This window comes from Carassius gibelio, chromosome B12 (assembly GCF_023724105.1).
Source record: "Carassius gibelio isolate Cgi1373 ecotype wild population from Czech Republic chromosome B12, carGib1.2-hapl.c, whole genome shotgun sequence".
Classification (NCBI taxonomy): Eukaryota; Metazoa; Chordata; class Actinopteri; order Cypriniformes; family Cyprinidae; genus Carassius; species Carassius gibelio.
In genome coordinates, this window is record NC_068407.1 from 26,515,140 (window position 1) to 26,540,765 (window position 25,626).

Consider the following 25,626-nt stretch of genomic DNA (forward strand, 5'->3'; position numbering starts at 1 on the left):
GGCATAAGCATCTATCAGTTTGGCAAGATTTGCACTTAATACTGAATGAAACAGTTTACTCTGATAGAGAGAAAAGCTTTTGAGCAGATTTGGGCTTGATTTCACTTCATTTGAACAGCAGCACTATTTCAACATTACTGGACTCAGAAAGCTGTAAACTGACAATCTTGATCATTGAAGTCCTAACATAAGTTTTTGTGCATATAACTTCTAACACATTAAAAACTGTCTTACAGCATTGCAGAAAACATTGTATTTCATAAGGCTTAAACATCTTTCAGTTTGGCAAGATTTGCACTGAATACTGAATGAAACAGCTTACTCTGATAGAGAGAAAAGCTTTTGAGCAGATTTGGGCTTGATTTCACTTCATTTGAACAGCAGCACTATTTCAACATTACTGGACTCAGAAAGCTGTAAACTGACAATCTTGATCATTGAAGTCCTAACATAATTTTTTGTGCATATAACTTCTAACACATTAAAAACTGTCTTACAGCATTGCAGAAAACATTATATTTCATAAGGCATAAGCATCTATCAGTTTGGCAAGATTTGCACTTAATACTGAATGAAACAGCTTACTCTGATAGAGAGAAAAGCTTTTGAGCAGATTTGGGCTTGGTTTCACTTCATTTGAACAGAATCACTATTTCAACATTACTGGACTCAGAAAGCTGTAAACTGACAATCTTGATCATTGAAGTCCTAACATTAGTTTTTGTGCATATAACTTCTAACACATTAAAAACTGTCTTACAGCATTGCAGAAAACATTGTATTTCATAAGGCATAAGCATCTTTCAGTTTGGCAAGATTTGCACTTAATACTGAATGAAACAGCTTACTCTGATAGAGAGAAAAGCTTTTGAGCAGATTTGGGCTTGGTTTCACTTCATTTGAACAGAATCACTATTTCAACATTACTGGACTCAGAAAGCTGTAAACTGACAATCTTGATCATTGAAGTCCTAACATAATTTTTTGTGCATATAACTTCTAACACATTAAAAACTGTCTTACAGCATTGCAGAAAACATTGTATTTCATAAGGCATAAGCATCTATCAGTTTGGCAAGATTTGCACTTAATACTGAATGAAACAGCTTACTCTGATAGAGAGAAAAGCTTTTGAGCAGATTTGGGCTTGGTTTCACTTTATTTGAACAGAATCACTATTTCAACATTACTGGACTCAGAAAGCTGTAAACTGACAATCTTGATCATTGAAGTCCAAACATTAGTATTTGTGCATATAACTTCTAACACATTAAAAACTGTCTTACAGCATTGCAGAAAACATTGTATTTCATAAGGCATAAGCATCTATCAGTTTGGCAAGATTTGCACTTAATACTGAATGAAACAGCTTACTCTGATAGAGAGAAAAGCTTTTGAGCAGATTTGGGCTTGGTTTCACTTCATTTGAACAGAATCACTATTTCAACATTACTGGACTCAGAAAGCTGAAAACTGACAATCTTGATCATTGAAGTCCTAACATTAGTTTTTGTGCATATAACTTCTAACACATTAAAAACTGTCTTACAGCATTGCAGAAAACATTGTATTTCATAAGGCATAAGCATCTTTCAGTTTGGCAAGATTTGCACTTAATACTGAATGAAACAGCTTACTCTGATAGAGAGAAAAGCTTTTGAGCAGATTTGGGCTTGGTTTCACTTCATTTGAACAGAATCACTATTTCAACATTACTGGACTCAGAAAGCTGTAAACTGACAATCTTGATCATTGAAGTCCAAACATTAGTATTTGTGCATATAACTTCTAACACATTAAAAACTGTCTTACAGCATTGCAGAAAACATTGTATTTCATAAGGCATAAGCATCTATCAGTTTGGCAAGATTTGCACTTAATACTGAATGAAACAGCTTACTCTGATAGAGAGAAAAGCTTTTGAGCAGATTTGGGCTTGGTTTCACTTCATTTGAACAGAATCACTATTTCAACATTACTGGACTCAGAAAGCTGTAAACTGACAATCTTGATCATTGAAGTCCAAACATTAGTATTTGTGCATATAACTTCTAACACATTAAAAACTGTCTTACAGCATTGCAGAAAACATTGTATTTCATAAGGCATAAGCATCTATCAGTTTGGCAAGATTTGCACTTAATACTGAATGAAACAGCTTACTCTGATAGAGAGAAAAGCTTTTGAGCAGATTTGGGCTTGATTTCACTTCATTTGAACAGCAGCACTATTTCAACATTACTGGACTCAGAAAGCTGTAAACTGACAATCTTGATCATTGAAGTCCTAACATTAGTTTTTGTGCATATAACTTCTAACACATTAAAAACTGTCTTTCAGCATTGCAGAAAACATTGTATTTCATAAGGCATAAGCATCTATCAGTTTGCCAAGATTTGCACTTAATACTGAATGAAACAGCTTACTCTGATAGAGAGAAAAGCTTTTGAGCAGATTTGGGCTTGATTTCACTTCATTTGAACAGCAGCACTATTTCAACATTACTGGACTCAGAAAGCTGTAAACTGACAATCTTGATCATTGAAGTCCTAACATTAGTTTTTGTGCATATAACTTCTAACACATTAAAAACTGTCTTACAGCATTGCAGAAAACATTGTATTTCATAAGGCTTAAACATCTTTCAGTTTGGCAAGATTTGCACTGAATACTGAATGAAACAGCTTACTCTGATAGAGAGAAAAGCTTTTGAGCAGATTTGGGCTTGATTTCACTTCATTTGAACAGCAGCACTATTTCAACATTACTGGACTCAGAAAGCTGTAAACTGACAATCTTGATCATTGAAGTCCTAACATAATTTTTTGTGCATATAACTTCTAACACATTAAAAACTGTCTTACAGCATTGCAGAAAACATTATATTTCATAAGGCATAAGCATCTATCAGTTTGGCAAGATTTGCACTTAATACTGAATGAAACAGCTTACTCTCATAGAGAGAAAAGCTTTTGAGCAGATTTGGGCTTGGTTTCACTTCATTTGAACAGAATCACTATTTCAACATTACTGGACTCAGAAAGCTGTAAACTGACAATCTTGATCATTGAAGTCCTAACATTAGTTTTTGTGCATATAACTTCTAACACATTAAAAACTGTCTTACAGCATTGCAGAAAACATTGTATTTCATAAGGCATAAGCATCTATCAGTTTGGCAAGATTTGCACTTAATACTGAATGAAACAGCTTACTCTGATAGAGAGAAAAGCTTTTGAGCAGATTTGGGCTTGGTTTCACTTCATTTGAACAGAATCACTATTTCAACATTACTGGACTCAGAAAGCTGAAAACTGACAATCTTGATCATTGAAGTCCTAACATTAGTTTTTGTGCATATAACTTCTAACACATTAAAAACTGTCTTACAGCATTGCAGAAAACATTGTATTTCATAAGGCATAAGCATCTATCAGTTTGCCAAGATTTGCACTTAATACTGAATGAAACAGCTTACTCTGATAGAGAGAAAAGCTTTTGAGCAGATTTGGGCTTGATTTCACTTCATTTGAACAGCAGCACTATTTCAACATTACTGGACTCAGAAAGCTGTAAACTGACAATCTTGATCATTGAAGTCCTAACATAAGTTTTTGTGCATATAACTTCTAACACATTAAAAACTGTCTTACAGCATTGCAGAAAACATTGTATTTCATAAGGCATAAGCATCTTTCAGTTTGGCAAGATTTGCACTTAATACTGAATGAAACAGCTTACTCTGATAGAGAGAAAAGCTTTTGAGCAGATTTGGGCTTGATTTCACTTCATTTGAACAGCAGCACTATTTCAACATTACTGGACTCAGAAAGCTGAAAACTGACAATCTTGATCATTGAAGTCCTAACATTAGTTTTTGTGCATATAACTTCTAACACATTAAAAACTGTCTTACAGCATTGCAGAAAACATTGTATTTCATAAGGCATAAGCATCTATCAGTTTGGCAAGATTTGCACTTAATACTGAATGAAACAGCTTACTCTGATAGAGAGAAAAGCTTTTGAGCAGATTTGGGCTTGGTTTCACTTCATTTGAACAGAATCACTATTTCAACATTACTGGACTCAGAAAGCTGTAAACTGACAATCTTGATCATTGAAGTCCAAACATTAGTATTTGTGCATATAACTTCTAACACATTAAAAACTGTCTTACAGCATTGCAGAAAACATTGTATTTCATAAGGCATAAGCATCTATCAGTTTGGCAAGATTTGCACTTAATACTGAATGAAACAGCTTACTCTGATAGAGAGAAAAGCTTTTGAGCAGATTTGGGCTTGATTTCACTTCATTTGAACAGCAGCACTATTTCAACATTACTGGACTTAGAAAGCTGTAAACTGACAATCTTGATCATTGAAGTCCTAACATTAGTTTTTGTGCATATAACTTCTAACACATTAAAAACTGTCTTTCAGCATTGCAGAAAACATTGTATTTCATAAGGCATAAGCATCTATCAGTTTGGCAAGATTTGCACTTAATACTGAATGAAACAGCTTACTCTGATAGAGAGAAAAGCTTTTGAGCAGATTTGTGCTTGATTTCACTTCATTTGAACAGCAGCACTATTTCAACATTACTGGACTCAGAAAGCTGTAAACTGACAATCTTGATCATTGAAGTCCTAACATTAGTTTTTGTGCATATAACTTCTAACACATTAAAAACTGTCTTTCAGCATTGCAGAAAACATTGTATTTCATAAGGCATAAGCATCTATCAGTTTGGCAAGATTTGCACTTAATACTGAATGAAACAGCTTACTCTGATAGAGAGAAAAGCTTTTGAGCAGATTTTTGCTTGATTTCACTTCATTTGAACAGCAGCACTATTTCAACATTACTGGACTCAGAAAGCTGTAAACTGACAATCTTGATCATTGAAGTCCTAACATAAGTTTTGTGCATATAACTTCTAACACATTAAAAACTGTCTTACAGCATTGCAGAAAACATTGTATTTCATAAGGCATAAGCATCTATCAGTTTGGCAAGATTTGCACTTAATACTGAATGAAACAGCTTACTCTGATAGAGAGAAAAGCTTTTGAGCAGATTTGGGCTTGATTTCACTTCATTTGAACAGCAGCACTATTTCAACATTACTGGACTCAGAAAGCTGTAAACTGACAATCTTGATCATTGAAGTCCTAACATTAGTTTTTGTGCATATAACTTCTAACACATTAAAAACTGTCTTTCAGCATTGCAGAAAACATTGTATTTCATAAGGCATAAGCATCTATCAGTTTGCCAAGATTTGCACTTAATACTGAATGAAACAGCTTACTCTGATAGAGAGAAAAGCTTTTGAGCAGATTTGGGCTTGATTTCACTTCATTTGAACAGCAGCACTATTTCAACATTACTGGACTCAGAAAGCTGTAAACTGACAATCTTGATCATTGAAGTCCTAACATTAGTTTTTGTGCATATAACTTCTAACACATTAAAAACTGTCTTACAGCATTGCAGAAAACATTGTATTTCATAAGGCTTAAACATCTTTCAGTTTGGCAAGATTTGCACTGAATACTGAATGAAACAGCTTACTCTGATAGAGAGAAAAGCTTTTGAGCAGATTTGGGCTTGATTTCACTTCATTTGAACAGCAGCACTATTTCAACATTACTGGACTCAGAAAGCTGTAAACTGACAATCTTGATCATTGAAGTCCTAACATAATTTTTTGTGCATATAACTTCTAACACATTAAAAACTGTCTTACAGCATTGCAGAAAACATTATATTTCATAAGGCATAAGCATCTATCAGTTTGGCAAGATTTGCACTTAATACTGAATGAAACAGCTTACTCTCATAGAGAGAAAAGCTTTTGAGCAGATTTGGGCTTGGTTTCACTTCATTTGAACAGAATCACTATTTCAACATTACTGGACTCAGAAAGCTGTAAACTGACAATCTTGATCATTGAAGTCCTAACATTAGTTTTTGTGCATATAACTTCTAACACATTAAAAACTGTCTTACAGCATTGCAGAAAACATTGTATTTCATAAGGCATAAGCATCTATCAGTTTGGCAAGATTTGCACTTAATACTGAATGAAACAGCTTACTCTGATAGAGAGAAAAGCTTTTGAGCAGATTTGGGCTTGGTTTCACTTCATTTGAACAGAATCACTATTTCAACATTACTGGACTCAGAAAGCTGAAAACTGACAATCTTGATCATTGAAGTCCTAACATTAGTTTTTGTGCATATAACTTCTAACACATTAAAAACTGTCTTACAGCATTGCAGAAAACATTGTATTTCATAAGGCATAAGCATCTATCAGTTTGCCAAGATTTGCACTTAATACTGAATGAAACAGCTTACTCTGATAGAGAGAAAAGCTTTTGAGCAGATTTGGGCTTGATTTCACTTCATTTGAACAGCAGCACTATTTCAACATTACTGGACTCAGAAAGCTGTAAACTGACAATCTTGATCATTGAAGTCCTAACATTAGTTTTTGTGCATATAACTTCTAACACATTAAAAACTGTCTTACAGCATTGCAGAAAACATTGTATTTCATAAGGCATAAGCATCTATCAGTTTGGCAAGATTTGCACTTAATACTGAATGAAACAGCTTACTCTGATAGAGAGAAAAGCTTTTGAGCAGATTTGGGCTTGATTTCACTTCATTTGAACAGCAGCACTATTTCAACATTACTGGACTCAGAAAGCTGTAAACTGACAATCTTGATCTTTGAAGTCCTAACATTAGTTTTTGTGCATATAACTTCTAACACATTAAAAACTGTCTTACAGCATTGCAGAAAACATTGTATTTCATAAGGCATAAGCATCTTTCAGTTTGGCAAGATTTGCACTTAATACTGAATGAAACAGCTTACTCTGATAGAGAGAAAAGCTTTTGAGCAGATTTGGGCTTGGTTTCACTTCATTTGAACAGAATCACTATTTCAACATTACTGGACTCAAAAAGCTGTAAACTGACAATCTTGATCATTGAAGTCCTAACATAAGTTTTTGTGCATATAACTTCTAACACATTAAAAACTGTCTTACAGCATTGCAGAAAACATTGTATTTCATAAGGCATAAGCATCTATCAGTTTGGCAAGATTTGCACTTAATACTGAATGAAACAGCTTACTCTGATAGAGAGAAAAGCTTTTGAGCAGATTTGGGCTTGGTTTCACTTCATTTGAACAGATTCACTATTTCAACATTACTGGACTCAGAAAGCTGAAAACTGACAATCTTGATCATTGAAGTCCTAACATTAGTATTTGTGCATATAACTTCTAACACATTAAAAACTGTCTTACAGCATTGCAGAAAACATTGTATTTCATAAGGCATAAGCATCTATCAGTTTGGCAAGATTTGCACTTAATACTGAATGAAACAGCTTACTCTGATAGAGAGAAAAGCTTTTGAGCAGATTTGGGCTTGGTTTCACTTCATTTGAACAGAATCACTATTTCAACATTACTGGACTCAGAAAGCTGAAAACTGACAATCTTGATCATTGAAGTCCTAACATTAGTTTTTGTGCATATAACTTCTAACACATTAAAAACTGTCTTACAGCATTGCAGAAAACATTGTATTTCATAAGGCATAAGCATCTATCAGTTTGGCAAGATTTGCACTTAATACTGAATGAAACAGCTTACTCTGATAGAGAGAAAAGCTTTTGAGCAGATTTGGGCTTGGTTTCACTTCATTTGAACAGAATCACTATTTCAACATTACTGGACTCAGAAAGCTGTAAACTGACAATCTTGATCATTGAAGTCCAAACATTAGTATTTGTGCATATAACTTCTAACACATTAAAAACTGTCTTACAGCATTGCAGAAAACATTGTATTTCATAAGGCATAAGCATCTATCAGTTTGGCAAGATTTGCACTTAATACTGAATGAAACAGCTTACTCTGATAGAGAGAAAAGCTTTTGAGCAGATTTAAGCTTGGTTTCACTTCATTTGAACAGAATCACTATTTCAACATTACTGGACTCAGAAAGCTGTAAACTGACAATCTTGATCATTGAAGTCCTAACATAAGTTTTTGTGCATATAACTTCTAACACATTAAAAACTGTCTTACAGCATTGCAGAAAACATTGTATTTCATAAGGCATAAGCATCTATCAGTTTGGCAAGATTTGCACTTAATACTGAATGAAACAGTTTACTCTGATAGAGAGAAAAGCTTTTGAGCAGATTTGGGCTTGATTTCACTTCATTTGAACAGCAGCACTATTTCAACATTACTGGACTCAGAAAGCTGTAAACTGACAATCTTGATCATTGAAGTCCTAACATAAGTTTTTGTGCATATAACTTCTAACACATTAAAAACTGTCTTACAGCATTGCAGAAAACATTGTATTTCATAAGGCTTAAACAACTTTCAGTTTGGCAAGATTTGCACTGAATACTGAATGAAACAGCTTACTCTGATAGAGAGAAAAGCTTTTGAGCAGATTTGGGCTTGATTTCACTTCATTTGAACAGCAGCACAATTTCAACATTACTGGACTCAGAAAGCTGTAAACTGACAATCTTGATCATTGAAGTCCTAACATAAGTTTTTGTGCATATAACTTCTAACACATTAAAAACTGTCTTACAGCATTGCAGAAAACATTGTATTTCATAAGGCATAAGCATCTATCAGTTTGGCAAGATTTGCACTTAATACTGAATGAAACAGTTTACTCTGATAGAGAGAAAAGCTTTTGAGCAGATTTGGGCTTGATTTCACTTCATTTGAACAGCAGCACTATTTCAACATTACTGGACTCAGAAAGCTGTAAACTGACAATCTTGATCATTGAAGTCCTAACATAAGTTTTTGTGCATATAACTTCTAACACATTAAAAACTGTCTTACAGCATTGCAGAAAACATTGTATTTCATAAGGCTTAAACATCTTTCAGTTTGGCAAGATTTGCACTGAATACTGAATGAAACAGCTTACTCTGATAGAGAGAAAAGCTTTTGAGCAGATTTGGGCTTGATTTCACTTCATTTGAACAGCAGCACTATTTCAACATTACTGGACTCAGAAAGCTGTAAACTGACAATCTTGATCATTGAAGTCCTAACATAATTTTTTGTGCATATAACTTCTAACACATTAAAAACTGTCTTACAGCATTGCAGAAAACATTATGTTTCATAAGGCATAAGCATCTATCAGTTTGGCAAGATTTGCACTTAATACTGAATGAAACAGCTTACTCTGATAGAGAGAAAAGCTTTTGAGCAGATTTGGGCTTGGTTTCACTTCATTTGAACAGAATCACTATTTCAACATTACTGGACTCAGAAAGCTGTAAACTGACAATCTTGATCATTGAAGTCCTAACATTAGTTTTTGTGCATATAACTTCTAACACATTAAAAACTGTCTTACAGCATTGCAGAAAACATTGTATTTCATAAGGCATAAGCATCTTTCAGTTTGGCAAGATTTGCACTTAATACTGAATGAAACAGCTTACTCTGATAGAGAGAAAAGCTTTTGAGCAGATTTGGGCTTGGTTTCACTTCATTTGAACAGAATCACTATTTCAACATTACTGGACTCAGAAAGCTGTAAACTGACAATCTTGATCATTGAAGTCCTAACATAATTTTTTGTGCATATAACTTCTAACACATTAAAAACTGTCTTACAGCATTGCAGAAAACATTGTATTTCATAAGGCATAAGCATCTATCAGTTTGGCAAGATTTGCACTTAATACTGAATGAAACAGCTTACTCTGATAGAGAGAAAAGCTTTTGAGCAGATTTGGGCTTGGTTTCACTTTATTTGAACAGAATCACTATTTCAACATTACTGGACTCAGAAAGCTGTAAACTGACAATCTTGATCATTGAAGTCCAAACATTAGTATTTGTGCATATAACTTCTAACACATTAAAAACTGTCTTACAGCATTGCAGAAAACATTGTATTTCATAAGGCATAAGCATCTATCAGTTTGGCAAGATTTGCACTTAATACTGAATGAAACAGCTTACTCTGATAGAGAGAAAAGCTTTTGAGCAGATTTGGGCTTGGTTTCACTTCATTTGAACAGAATCACTATTTCAACATTACTGGACTCAGAAAGCTGAAAACTGACAATCTTGATCATTGAAGTCCTAACATTAGTTTTTGTGCATATAACTTCTAACACATTAAAAACTGTCTTACAGCATTGCAGAAAACATTGTATTTCATAAGGCATAAGCATCTTTCAGTTTGGCAAGATTTGCACTTAATACTGAATGAAACAGCTTACTCTGATAGAGAGAAAAGCTTTTGAGCAGATTTGGGCTTGGTTTCACTTCATTTGAACAGAATCACTATTTCAACATTACTGGACTCAGAAAGCTGTAAACTGACAATCTTGATCATTGAAGTCCAAACATTAGTATTTGTGCATATAACTTCTAACACATTAAAAACTGTCTTACAGCATTGCAGAAAACATTGTATTTCATAAGGCATAAGCATCTATCAGTTTGGCAAGATTTGCACTTAATACTGAATGAAACAGCTTACTCTGATAGAGAGAAAAGCTTTTGAGCAGATTTGGGCTTGGTTTCACTTCATTTGAACAGAATCACTATTTCAACATTACTGGACTCAGAAAGCTGTAAACTGACAATCTTGATCATTGAAGTCCAAACATTAGTATTTGTGCATATAACTTCTAACACATTAAAAACTGTCTTACAGCATTGCAGAAAACATTGTATTTCATAAGGCATAAGCATCTATCAGTTTGGCAAGATTTGCACTTAATACTGAATGAAACAGCTTACTCTGATAGAGAGAAAAGCTTTTGAGCAGATTTGGGCTTGATTTCACTTCATTTGAACAGCAGCACTATTTCAACATTACTGGACTCAGAAAGCTGTAAACTGACAATCTTGATCATTGAAGTCCTAACATTAGTTTTTGTGCATATAACTTCTAACACATTAAAAACTGTCTTTCAGCATTGCAGAAAACATTGTATTTCATAAGGCATAAGCATCTATCAGTTTGCCAAGATTTGCACTTAATACTGAATGAAACAGCTTACTCTGATAGAGAGAAAAGCTTTTGAGCAGATTTGGGCTTGATTTCACTTCATTTGAACAGCAGCACTATTTCAACATTACTGGACTCAGAAAGCTGTAAACTGACAATCTTGATCATTGAAGTCCTAACATTAGTTTTTGTGCATATAACTTCTAACACATTAAAAACTGTCTTACAGCATTGCAGAAAACATTGTATTTCATAAGGCTTAAACATCTTTCAGTTTGGCAAGATTTGCACTGAATACTGAATGAAACAGCTTACTCTGATAGAGAGAAAAGCTTTTGAGCAGATTTGGGCTTGATTTCACTTCATTTGAACAGCAGCACTATTTCAACATTACTGGACTCAGAAAGCTGTAAACTGACAATCTTGATCATTGAAGTCCTAACATAATTTTTTGTGCATATAACTTCTAACACATTAAAAACTGTCTTACAGCATTGCAGAAAACATTATATTTCATAAGGCATAAGCATCTATCAGTTTGGCAAGATTTGCACTTAATACTGAATGAAACAGCTTACTCTCATAGAGAGAAAAGCTTTTGAGCAGATTTGGGCTTGGTTTCACTTCATTTGAACAGAATCACTATTTCAACATTACTGGACTCAGAAAGCTGTAAACTGACAATCTTGATCATTGAAGTCCTAACATTAGTTTTTGTGCATATAACTTCTAACACATTAAAAACTGTCTTACAGCATTGCAGAAAACATTGTATTTCATAAGGCATAAGCATCTATCAGTTTGGCAAGATTTGCACTTAATACTGAATGAAACAGCTTACTCTGATAGAGAGAAAAGCTTTTGAGCAGATTTGGGCTTGGTTTCACTTCATTTGAACAGAATCACTATTTCAACATTACTGGACTCAGAAAGCTGAAAACTGACAATCTTGATCATTGAAGTCCTAACATTAGTTTTTGTGCATATAACTTCTAACACATTAAAAACTGTCTTACAGCATTGCAGAAAACATTGTATTTCATAAGGCATAAGCATCTATCAGTTTGCCAAGATTTGCACTTAATACTGAATGAAACAGCTTACTCTGATAGAGAGAAAAGCTTTTGAGCAGATTTGGGCTTGATTTCACTTCATTTGAACAGCAGCACTATTTCAACATTACTGGACTCAGAAAGCTGTAAACTGACAATCTTGATCATTGAAGTCCTAACATAAGTTTTTGTGCATATAACTTCTAACACATTAAAAACTGTCTTACAGCATTGCAGAAAACATTGTATTTCATAAGGCATAAGCATCTTTCAGTTTGGCAAGATTTGCACTTAATACTGAATGAAACAGCTTACTCTGATAGAGAGAAAAGCTTTTGAGCAGATTTGGGCTTGATTTCACTTCATTTGAACAGCAGCACTATTTCAACATTACTGGACTCAGAAAGCTGAAAACTGACAATCTTGATCATTGAAGTCCTAACATTAGTTTTTGTGCATATAACTTCTAACACATTAAAAACTGTCTTACAGCATTGCAGAAAACATTGTATTTCATAAGGCATAAGCATCTATCAGTTTGGCAAGATTTGCACTTAATACTGAATGAAACAGCTTACTCTGATAGAGAGAAAAGCTTTTGAGCAGATTTGGGCTTGGTTTCACTTCATTTGAACAGAATCACTATTTCAACATTACTGGACTCAGAAAGCTGTAAACTGACAATCTTGATCATTGAAGTCCAAACATTAGTATTTGTGCATATAACTTCTAACACATTAAAAACTGTCTTACAGCATTGCAGAAAACATTGTATTTCATAAGGCATAAGCATCTATCAGTTTGGCAAGATTTGCACTTAATACTGAATGAAACAGCTTACTCTGATAGAGAGAAAAGCTTTTGAGCAGATTTGGGCTTGATTTCACTTCATTTGAACAGCAGCACTATTTCAACATTACTGGACTTAGAAAGCTGTAAACTGACAATCTTGATCATTGAAGTCCTAACATTAGTTTTTGTGCATATAACTTCTAACACATTAAAAACTGTCTTTCAGCATTGCAGAAAACATTGTATTTCATAAGGCATAAGCATCTATCAGTTTGGCAAGATTTGCACTTAATACTGAATGAAACAGCTTACTCTGATAGAGAGAAAAGCTTTTGAGCAGATTTGTGCTTGATTTCACTTCATTTGAACAGCAGCACTATTTCAACATTACTGGACTCAGAAAGCTGTAAACTGACAATCTTGATCATTGAAGTCCTAACATTAGTTTTTGTGCATATAACTTCTAACACATTAAAAACTGTCTTTCAGCATTGCAGAAAACATTGTATTTCATAAGGCATAAGCATCTATCAGTTTGGCAAGATTTGCACTTAATACTGAATGAAACAGCTTACTCTGATAGAGAGAAAAGCTTTTGAGCAGATTTTTGCTTGATTTCACTTCATTTGAACAGCAGCACTATTTCAACATTACTGGACTCAGAAAGCTGTAAACTGACAATCTTGATCATTGAAGTCCTAACATAAGTTTTGTGCATATAACTTCTAACACATTAAAAACTGTCTTACAGCATTGCAGAAAACATTGTATTTCATAAGGCATAAGCATCTATCAGTTTGGCAAGATTTGCACTTAATACTGAATGAAACAGCTTACTCTGATAGAGAGAAAAGCTTTTGAGCAGATTTGGGCTTGATTTCACTTCATTTGAACAGCAGCACTATTTCAACATTACTGGACTCAGAAAGCTGTAAACTGACAATCTTGATCATTGAAGTCCTAACATTAGTTTTTGTGCATATAACTTCTAACACATTAAAAACTGTCTTTCAGCATTGCAGAAAACATTGTATTTCATAAGGCATAAGCATCTATCAGTTTGCCAAGATTTGCACTTAATACTGAATGAAACAGCTTACTCTGATAGAGAGAAAAGCTTTTGAGCAGATTTGGGCTTGATTTCACTTCATTTGAACAGCAGCACTATTTCAACATTACTGGACTCAGAAAGCTGTAAACTGACAATCTTGATCATTGAAGTCCTAACATTAGTTTTTGTGCATATAACTTCTAACACATTAAAAACTGTCTTACAGCATTGCAGAAAACATTGTATTTCATAAGGCTTAAACATCTTTCAGTTTGGCAAGATTTGCACTGAATACTGAATGAAACAGCTTACTCTGATAGAGAGAAAAGCTTTTGAGCAGATTTGGGCTTGATTTCACTTCATTTGAACAGCAGCACTATTTCAACATTACTGGACTCAGAAAGCTGTAAACTGACAATCTTGATCATTGAAGTCCTAACATAATTTTTTGTGCATATAACTTCTAACACATTAAAAACTGTCTTACAGCATTGCAGAAAACATTATATTTCATAAGGCATAAGCATCTATCAGTTTGGCAAGATTTGCACTTAATACTGAATGAAACAGCTTACTCTCATAGAGAGAAAAGCTTTTGAGCAGATTTGGGCTTGGTTTCACTTCATTTGAACAGAATCACTATTTCAACATTACTGGACTCAGAAAGCTGTAAACTGACAATCTTGATCATTGAAGTCCTAACATTAGTTTTTGTGCATATAACTTCTAACACATTAAAAACTGTCTTACAGCATTGCAGAAAACATTGTATTTCATAAGGCATAAGCATCTATCAGTTTGGCAAGATTTGCACTTAATACTGAATGAAACAGCTTACTCTGATAGAGAGAAAAGCTTTTGAGCAGATTTGGGCTTGGTTTCACTTCATTTGAACAGAATCACTATTTCAACATTACTGGACTCAGAAAGCTGAAAACTGACAATCTTGATCATTGAAGTCCTAACATTAGTTTTTGTGCATATAACTTCTAACACATTAAAAACTGTCTTACAGCATTGCAGAAAACATTGTATTTCATAAGGCATAAGCATCTATCAGTTTGCCAAGATTTGCACTTAATACTGAATGAAACAGCTTACTCTGATAGAGAGAAAAGCTTTTGAGCAGATTTGGGCTTGATTTCACTTCATTTGAACAGCAGCACTATTTCAACATTACTGGACTCAGAAAGCTGTAAACTGACAATCTTGATCATTGAAGTCCTAACATTAGTTTTTGTGCATATAACTTCTAACACATTAAAAACTGTCTTACAGCATTGCAGAAAACATTGTATTTCATAAGGCATAAGCATCTATCAGTTTGCCAAGATTTGCACTTAATACTGAATGAAACAGCTTACTCTGATAGAGAGAAAAGCTTTTGAGCAGATTTGGGCTTGATTTCACTTCATTTGAACAGCAGCACTATTTCAACATTACTGGACTCAGAAAGCTGTAAACTGACAATCTTGATCTTTGAAGTCCTAACATTAGTTTTTGTGCATATAACTTCTAACACATTAAAAACTGTCTTACAGCATTGCAGAAAACATTGTATTTCATAAGGCATAAGCATCTTTCAGTTTGGCAAGATTTGCACTTAATACTGAATGAAACAGCTTACTCTGATAGAGAGAAAAGCTTTTGAGCAGATTTGGGCTTGGTTTCACTTCATTTGAACAGAATCACTATTTCAACATTACTGGACTCAAAAAGCTGTAAACTGACAATCTTGATCATTGAAGTCCTAACATAAGTTTTTGTGCATATAACTTCTAACACATTAAAAACTGTCTTACAGCATTGCAGAAAACATTGTATTTCATAAGGCATAAGCATCTATCAGTTTGGCAAGATTTGCACTTAATACTGAATGAAACAGCTTACTCTGATAGAGAGAAAAGCTTTTGAGCAGATTTGGGCTTGGTTTCACTTCATTTGAACAGATTCACTATTTCAACATTACTGGACTCAGAAAGCTGAAAACTGACAATCTTGATCATTGAAGTCCTAACATTAGTTTTTGTGCATATAACTTCTAACACATTAAAAACTGTCTTACAGCATTGCAGAAAACATTGTATTTCATAAGGCATAAGCATCTATCAGTTTGGCAAGATTTGCACTTAATACTGAATGAAACAGCTTACTCTGATAGAGAGAAAAGCTTTTGAGCAGATTTGGGCTTGGTTTCACTTCATTTGAACAGAATCACTATTTCAACATTACTGGACTCAGAAAGCTGTAAACTGACAATCTTGATCATTGAAGTCCAAACATTAGTATTTGTGCATATAACTTCTAACACATTAAAAACTGTCTTACAGCATTGCAGAAAACATTGTGTTTCAAAAGGCTTAAACATCTTTCAGTTTGGCAAGATTTGCACTTAATACTGAATGAAACAGCTTACTCTGATAGAGAGAAAAGCTTTTGAGCAGATTTGGGCTTGGTTTCACTTCATTTGAACAGAATCACTATTTCAACATTACTGGACTCAGAAAGCTGAAAACTGACAATCTTGATCATTGAAGTCCTAACATTAGTTTTTGTGCATATAACTTCTAACACATTAAAAACTGTCTTACAGCATTGCAGAAAACATTATATTTCATAAGGCATAAGCATCTATCAGTTTGGCAAGATTTGCACTTAATACTGAATGAAACAGCTTACTCTGATAGAGAGAAAAGCTTTTGAGCAGATTTGGGCTTGGTTTCACTTCATTTGAACAGAATCACTATTTCAACATTACTGGACTCAGAAAGCTGTAAACTGACAATCTTGATCATTGAAGTCCTAACATTAGTTTTTGTGCATATAACTTCTAACACATTAAAAACTGTCTTACAGCATTGCAGAAAACATTGTATTTCATAAGGCATAAGCATCTATCAGTTTGGCAAGATTTGCACTTAATACTGAATGAAACAGCTTACTCTGATAGAGAGAAAAGCTTTTGAGCAGATTTGGGCTTGATTTCACTTCATTTGAACAGCAGCACTATTTCAACATTACTGGACTCAGAAAGCTGTAAACTGACAATCTTGATCATTGAAGTCCTAACATTAGTTTTTGTGCATATAACTTCTAACACATTAAAAACTGTCTTACAGCATTGCAGAAAACATTGTATTTCATAAGGCTTAAACATCTTTCAGTTTGGCAAGATTTGCACTGAATACTGAATGAAACAGCTTACTCTGATAGAGAGAAAAGCTTTTGAGCAGATTTGGGCTTGATTTCACTTCATTTGAACAGCAGCACTATTTCAACATTACTGGACTCAGAAAGCTGTAAACTGACAATCTTGATCATTGAAGTCCTAACATTAGTTTTTGTGCATATAACTTCTAACACATTAAAAACTGTCTTTCAGCATTGCAGAAAACATTGTATTTCATAAGGCATAAGCATCTATCAGTTTGCCAGGATTTGCACTTAATACTGAATGAAACAGCTTACTCTGATAGAGAGAAAAGCTTTTGAGCAGATTTGGGCTTGATTTCACTTCATTTGAACAGCAGCACTATTTCAACATTACTGGACTCAGAAAGCTGTAAACTGACAATCTTGATCATTGAAGTCCTAACATAAGTTTTTGTGCATATAACTTCTAACACATTAAAAACTGTCTTACAGCATTGCAGAAAACATTGTATTTCATAAGGCTTAAACATCTTTCAGTTTGGCAAGATTTGCACTGAATACTGAATGAAACAGCTTACTCTGATAGAGAGAAAAGCTTTTGAGCAGATTTGGGCTTGATTTCACTTCATTTGAACAGCAGCACTATTTCAACATTACTGGACTCAGAAAGCTGTAAACTGACAATCTTGATCATTGAAGTCCTAACATAATTTTTGTGCATATAACTTCTAACACATTAAAAACTGTCTTACAGCATTGCAGAAAACATTATATTTCATAAGGCATAAGCATCTATCAGTTTGGCAAGATTTGCACTTAATACTGAATGAAACAGCTTACTCTGATAGAGAGAAAAGCTTTTGAGCAGATTTGGGCTTGGTTTCACTTCATTTGAACAGAATCACTATTTCAACATTACTGGAATCAGAAAGCTGTAAACTGACAATCTTGATCATTGAAGTCCTAACATTAGTTTTTGTGCATATAACTTCTAACACATTAAAAACTGTCTTACAGCATTGCAGAAAACATTGTATTTCATAAGGCATAAGCATCTATCAGTTTGGCAAGATTTGCACTTAATACTGAATGAAACAGCTTACTCTGATAGAGAGAAAAGCTTTTGAGCAGATTTGGGCTTGATTTCACTTCATTTGAACAGCAGCACTATTTCAACATTACTGGACTCAGAAAGCTGTAAACTGACAATCTTGATCTTTGAAGTCCTAACATTAGTTTTTGTGCATATAACTTCTAACACATTAAAAACTGTCTTACAGCATTGCAGAAAACATTGTATTTCATAAGGCATAAGCATCTTTCAGTTTGGCAAGATTTGCACTTAATACTGAATGAAACAGCTTACTCTGATAGAGAGAAAAGCTTTTGAGCAGATTTGGGCTTGGTTTCACTTCATTTGAACAGAATCACTATTTCAACATTACTGGACTCAAAAAGCTGTAAACTGACAATCTTGATCATTGAAGTCCTAACATAAGTTTTTGTGCATATAACTTCTAACACATTAAAAACTGTCTTACAGCATTGCAGAAAACATTGTATTTCATAAGGCATAAGCATCTATCAGTTTGGCAAGATTTGCACTTAATACTGAATGAAACAGCTTACTCTGATAGAGAGAAAAGCTTTTGAGCAGATTTGGGCTTGGTTTCACTTCATTTGAACAGAATCACTATTTCAACATTACTGGACTCAGAAAGCTGAAAACTGACAATTTTGATCATTGAAGTCCTAACATTAGTTTTTGTGCATATAACTTCTAACACATTAAAAACTGTCTTACAGCATTGCAGAAAACATTGTATTTCATAAGGCATAAGCATCTATCAGTTTGGCAAGATTTGCACTTAATACTGAATGAAACAGCTTACTCTGATAGAGAGAAAAGCTTTTGAGCAGATTTGGGCTTGGTTTCACTTCATTTGAACAGAATCACTATTTCAACATTACTGGACTCAGAAAGCTGTAAACTGACAATCTTGATCATTGAAGTCCAAACATTAGTATTTGTGCATATAACTTCTAACACATTAAAAACTGTCTTACAGCATTGCAGAAAACATTGTGTTTCAAAAGGCTTAAACATCTTTCAGTTTGGCAAGATTTGCACTTAATACTGAATGAAACAGCTTACTCTGATAGAGAGAAAAGCTTTTGAGCAGATTTGGGCTTGGTTTCACTTCATTTGAACAGAATTACTATTTCAACATTACTGGACTCAGAAAGCTGTAAACTGACAATCTTGATCATTGAAGTCCAAACATTAGTATTTGTGCATATAACTTCTAACACATTAAAACTGTCTTACAGCATTGCAGAAAACATTGTATTTCATAAGGCATAAGCATCTATCAGTTTGGCAAGATTTGCACTTAATACTGAATGAAACAGCTTACTCTGATAGAGAGAAAAGCTTTTGAGCAGATTTGGGCTTGATTTCACTTCATTTGAACAGCAGCACTATTTCAACATTACTGGACTCAGAAAGCTGTAAACTGACAATCTTGATCATTGAAGTCCTAACATTAGTTTTTGTGCATATAACTTCTAACACATTAAAAACTGTCTTTCAGCATTGCAGAAAACATTGTATTTCATAAGGCATAAGCATCTATCAGTTTGCCAGGATTTGCACTTAATACTGAATGAAACAGCTTACTCTGATAGAGAGAAAAGCTTTTGAGCAGATTTGGGCTTGATTTCACTTCATTTGAACAGCAGCACTATTTCAACATTACTGGACTCAGAAAGCTGTAAACTGACAATCTTGATCATTGAAGTCCTAACATAAGTTTTTGTGCATATAACTTCTAACACATTAAAAACTGTCTTACAGCATTGCAGAAAACATTGTATTTCATAAGGCTTAAACATCTTTCAGTTTGGCAAGATTTGCACTGAATACTGAATGAAACAGCTTACTCTGATAGAGAGAAAAGCTTTTGAGCAGATTTGGGCTTGATTTCACTTCATTTGAACAGCAGCACTATTTCAACATTACTGGACTCAGAAAGCTGTAAACTGACAATCTTGATCATTGAAGTCCTAACATAATTTTTGTGCATATAACTTCTAACACATTAAAAACTGTCTTACAGCATTGCAGAAAACATTATATTTCATAAGGCATAAGCATCTATCAGTTTGGCAAGATTTGCACTTAATACTGAATGAAACAGCTTACTCTGATAGAGAGAAAAGCTTTTGAGCAGATTTGGGCTTGGTTTCACTTCATTTGAACAGAATCACTATTTCAACATTACTGGAATCAGAAAGCTGTAAACTGACAATCTTGATCATTGAAGTCCTAACATTAGTTTTTGTGCATATAACTTCTAACACATTAAAAACTGTCTTACAGCATTGCAGAAAACATTGTATTTCATAAGGCATAAGCATCTATCAGTTTGGCAAGATTTGCACTTAATACTGAATGAAACAGCTTACTCTGATAGAGAGAAAAGCTTTTGAGCAGATTTGGGCTTGATTTCACTTCATTTGAACAGCAGCACTATTTCAACATTACTGGACTCAGAAAGCTGTAAACTGACAATCTTGATCTTTGAAGTCCTAACATTAGTTTTTGTGCATATAACTTCTAACACATTAAAAACTGTCTTACAGCATTGCAGAAAACATTGTATTTCATAAGGCATAAGCATCTTTCAGTTTGGCAAGATTTGCACTTAATACTGAATGAAACAGCTTACTCTGATAGAGAGAAAAGCTTTTGAGCAGATTTGGGCTTGGTTTCACTTCATTTGAACAGAATCACTATTTCAACATTACTGGACTCAAAAAGCTGTAAACTGACAATCTTGATCATTGAAGTCCTAACATAAGTTTTTGTGCATATAACTTCTAACACATTAAAAACTGTCTTACAGCATTGCAGAAAACATTGTATTTCATAAGGCATAAGCATCTATCAGTTTGGCAAGATTTGCACTTAATACTGAATGAAACAGCTTACTCTGATAGAGAGAAAAGCTTTTGAGCAGATTTGGGCTTGGTTTCACTTCATTTGAACAGAATCACTATTTCAACATTACTGGACTCAGAAAGCTGAAAACTGACAATCTTGATCATTGAAGTCCTAACATTAGTTTTTGTGCATATAACTTCTAACACATTAAAAACTGTCTTACAGCATTGCAGAAAACATTGTATTTCATAAGGCATAAGCATCTATCAGTTTGGCAAGATTTGCACTTAATACTGAATGAAACAGCTTACTCTGATAGAGAGAAAAGCTTTTGAGCAGATTTGGGCTTGGTTTCACTTCATTTGAACAGAATCACTATTTCAACATTACTGGACTCAGAAAGCTGTAAACTGACAATCTTGATCATTGAAGTCCAAACATTAGTATTTGTGCATATAACTTCTAACACATTAAAAACTGTCTTACAGCATTGCAGAAAACATTGTATTTCATAAGGCATAAGCATCTATCAGTTTGGCAAGATTTGCACTTAATACTGAATGAAACAGCTTACTCTGATAGAGAGAAAAGCTTTTGAGCAGATTTGGGCTTGGTTTCACTTCATTTGAACAGAATCACTATTTCAACATTACTGGACTCAGAAAGCTGAAAACTGACAATCTTGATCATTGAAGTCCTAACATAAGTTTTTGTGCATATAACTTCTAACACATTAAAAACTGTCTTACAGCATTGCAGAAAACATTGTATTTCATAAGGCATAAGCATCTATCAGTTTGGCAAGATTTGCACTTAATACTGAATGAAACAGCTTACTCTGATAGAGAGAAAAGCTTTTGAGCAGATTTGGGCTTGGTTTCACTTCATTTGAACAGAATCACTATTTCAACATTACTGGACTCAGAAAGCTGTAAACTGACAATCTTGATCATTGAAGTCCAAACATTAGTATTTGTGCATATAACTTCTAACACATTAAAAACTGTCTTACAGCATTGCAGAAAACATTGTATTTCATAAGGCATAAGCATCTATCAGTTTGGCAAGATTTGCACTTAATACTGAATGAAACAGCTTACTCTGATAGAGAGAAAAGCTTTTGAGCAGATTTGGGCTTGATTTCACTTAATTTGAACAGCAGCACTATTTCAACATTACTGGACTCAGAAAGCTGTAAACTGACAATCTTGATCATTGAAGTCCTAACATAATTTTTTGTGCATATAACTTCTAACACATTAAAAACTGTCTTACAGCATTGCAGAAAACATTGTATTTCATAAGGCATAAGCATCTATCAGTTTGGCAAGATTTGCACTTAATACTGAATGAAACAGCTTACTCTGATAGAGAGAAAAGCTTTTGAGCAGATTTGGGCTTGGTTTCACTTCATTTGAACAGAATCACTATTTCAACATTACTGGACTCAGAAAGCTGTAAACTGACAATCTTGATCATTGAAGTCCTAACATTAGTTTTTGTGCATATAACTTCTAACACATTAAAAACTGTCTTACAGCATTGCAGAAAACATTGTATTTCATAAGGCATAAGCATCTATCAGTTTGGCAAGATTTGCACTTAATACTGAATGAAACAGCTTACTCTGATAGAGAGAAAAGCTTTTGAGCAGATTTGGGCTTGATTTCACTTCATTTGAACAGCAGCACTATTTCAACATTACTGGACTCAGAAAGCTGTAAACTGACAATCTTGATCATTGAAGTCCTAACATTAGTTTTTGTGCATATAACTTCTAACACATTAAAAACTGTCTTACAGCATTGCAGAAAACATTGTATTTCATAAGGCTTAAACATCTATCAGTTTGGCAAGATTTGCACTGAATACTGAATGAAACAGCTTACTCTGATAGAGAGAAAAGCTTTTGAGCAGATTTGGGCTTGATTTCACTTCATTTGAACAGCAGCACTATTTCAACATTACTGGACTCAGAAAGCTGTAAACTGACAATCTTGATCATTGAAGTCCTAACATAATTTTTTGTGCATATAACTTCTAACACATTAAAAACTGTCTTACTGCATTGCAGAAAACATTATATTTCATAAGGCATAAGCATCTATCAGTTTGGCAAGATTTGCACTTAATACTGAATGAAACAGCTTACTCTGATAGAGAGAAAAGCTTTTGAGCAGATTTGGGCTTGGTTTCACTTCATTTGAACAGAATCACTATTTCAACATTACTGGACTCAGAAAGCTGTAAACTGACAATCTTGATCATTGAAGTCCTAACATTAGTTTTTGTGCATATAACTTCTAACACATTAAAAACTGTCTTTCAGCATTGCAGAAAACATTGTATTTCATAAGGCATAAGCATCTATCAGTTTGGCAAGATTTGCACTTAATACTGAATGAAACAGCTGACTCTGATAGAGAGAAAAGCTTTTGAGCAGATTTGGGATTGATTTCACTTCATTTGAACAGCAGCACTATTTCAACATTACTGGACTCAGAAAGCTGTAAACTGACAATCTTGATCATTGAAGTCCTAACATAAGTTTTTGTGCATATAACTTCTAACACATTAAAAACTGTCTTACAGCATTGCAGAAAACATTGTGTTTCATAAGGCTTAAACATCTTTCAGTTTGGCAAGATTTGCACTGAATACTGAATGAAACAGCTTACTCTGATAGAGAGAAAAGCTTTTGAGCAGATTTGGGATTGATTTCACTTCATTTGAACAGCAGCACTATTTCAACATTACTGGACTCAGAAAGCTGTAAACTGACAATCTTGATCATTGAAGTCCTAACATAAGTTTTTGTGCATATAACTTCTAACACATTAAAAACTGTCTTACAGCATTGCAGAAAACATTGTGTTTCATAAGGCTTAAACATCTTTCAGTTTGGCAAGATTTGCACTGAATACTGAATGAAACAGCTTACTCTGATAGAGAGAAAAGCTTTTGAGCAGATTTGGGCTTGATTTCACTTCATTTGAACAGCAGCACTATTTCAACATTACTGGACTCAGAAAGCTGTAAACTGACAATCTTGATCATTGAAGTCCTAACATAAGTTTTTGTGCATATAACTTCTAACACATTAAAAACTGTCTTACAGCATTGCAGAAAACATTGTATTTCCTAAGGCATAAGCATCTATCAGTTTGGCAAGATTTGCACTTAATACTGAATGAAACAGCTTACTCTGATAGAGAGAAAAGCTTTTGAGCAGATTTGGGCTTGGTTTCACTTCATTTGAACAGAATCACTATTTCAACATTACTGGACTCAGAAAGCTGAAAACTGACAATCTTGATCATTGAAGTCCTAACATTAGTTTTTGTGCATATAACTTCTAACACATTAAAAACTGTCTTTCAGCATTGCAGAAAACATTGTATTTCATAAGGCATAAGCATCTATCAGTTTGGCAAGATTTGCACTTAATACTGAATGAAACAGCTTACTCTGATAGAGAGAAAAGCTTTTGAGCAGATTTGGGCTTGATTTCACTTCATTTGAACAGCAGCACTATTTCAACATTACTGGACTCAGAAAGCTGTAAACTGACAATCTTGATCATTGAAGTCCTAACATTAGTTTTTGTGCATATAACTTCTAACACATTAAAAACTGTCTTTCAGCATTGCAGAAAACATTGTATTTCATAAGGCATAAGCATCTATCAGTTTGGCAAGATTTGCACTTAATACTGAATGAAACAGCTTACTCTGATAGAGAGAAAAGCTTTTGAGCAGATTTGGGCTTGATTTCACTTCATTTGAACAGCAGCACTATTTCAACATTACTGGACTCAGAAAGCTGTAAACTGACAATCTTGATCATTGAAGTCCAAACATTAGTATTTGTGCATATAACTTCTAACACATTAAAAACTGTCTTACAGCATTGCAGAAAACATTGTATTTCATAAGGCATAAGCATCTATCAGTTTGGCAAGATTTGCACTTAATACTGAATGAAACAGCTTACTCTGATAGAGAGAAAAGCTTTTGAGCAGATTTGGGCTTGATTTCACTTCATTTGAACAGCAGCACTATTTCAACATTACTGGACTCAGAAAGCTGTAAACTGACAATCTTGATCATTGAAGTCCTAACATTAGTTTTTGTGCATATACTGTAACTTCTAACACATTAAAAACTGTCTTTCAGCATTGCAGAAAACATTGTATTTCATAAGGCATAAGCATCTATCAGTTTGCCAAGATTTGCACTTAATACTGAATGAAACAGCTTACTCTGATAGAGAGAAAAGCTTTTGAGCAGATTTGGGCTTGATTTCACTTCATTTGAACAGCAGCACTATTTCAACATTACTGGACTCAGAAAGCTGTAAACTGACAATCTTGATCATTGAAGTCCTAACATAAGTTTTTGTGCATATAACTTCTAACACATTAAAAACTGTCTTACAGCATTGCAGAAAACATTGTGTTTCAAAAGGCTTAAACATCTTTCAGTTTGGCAAGATTTGCACTTAATACTGAATGAAACAGCTTACTCTGATAGAGAGAAAAGCTTTTGAGCAGATTTGGGCTTGGTTTCACTTCATTTGAA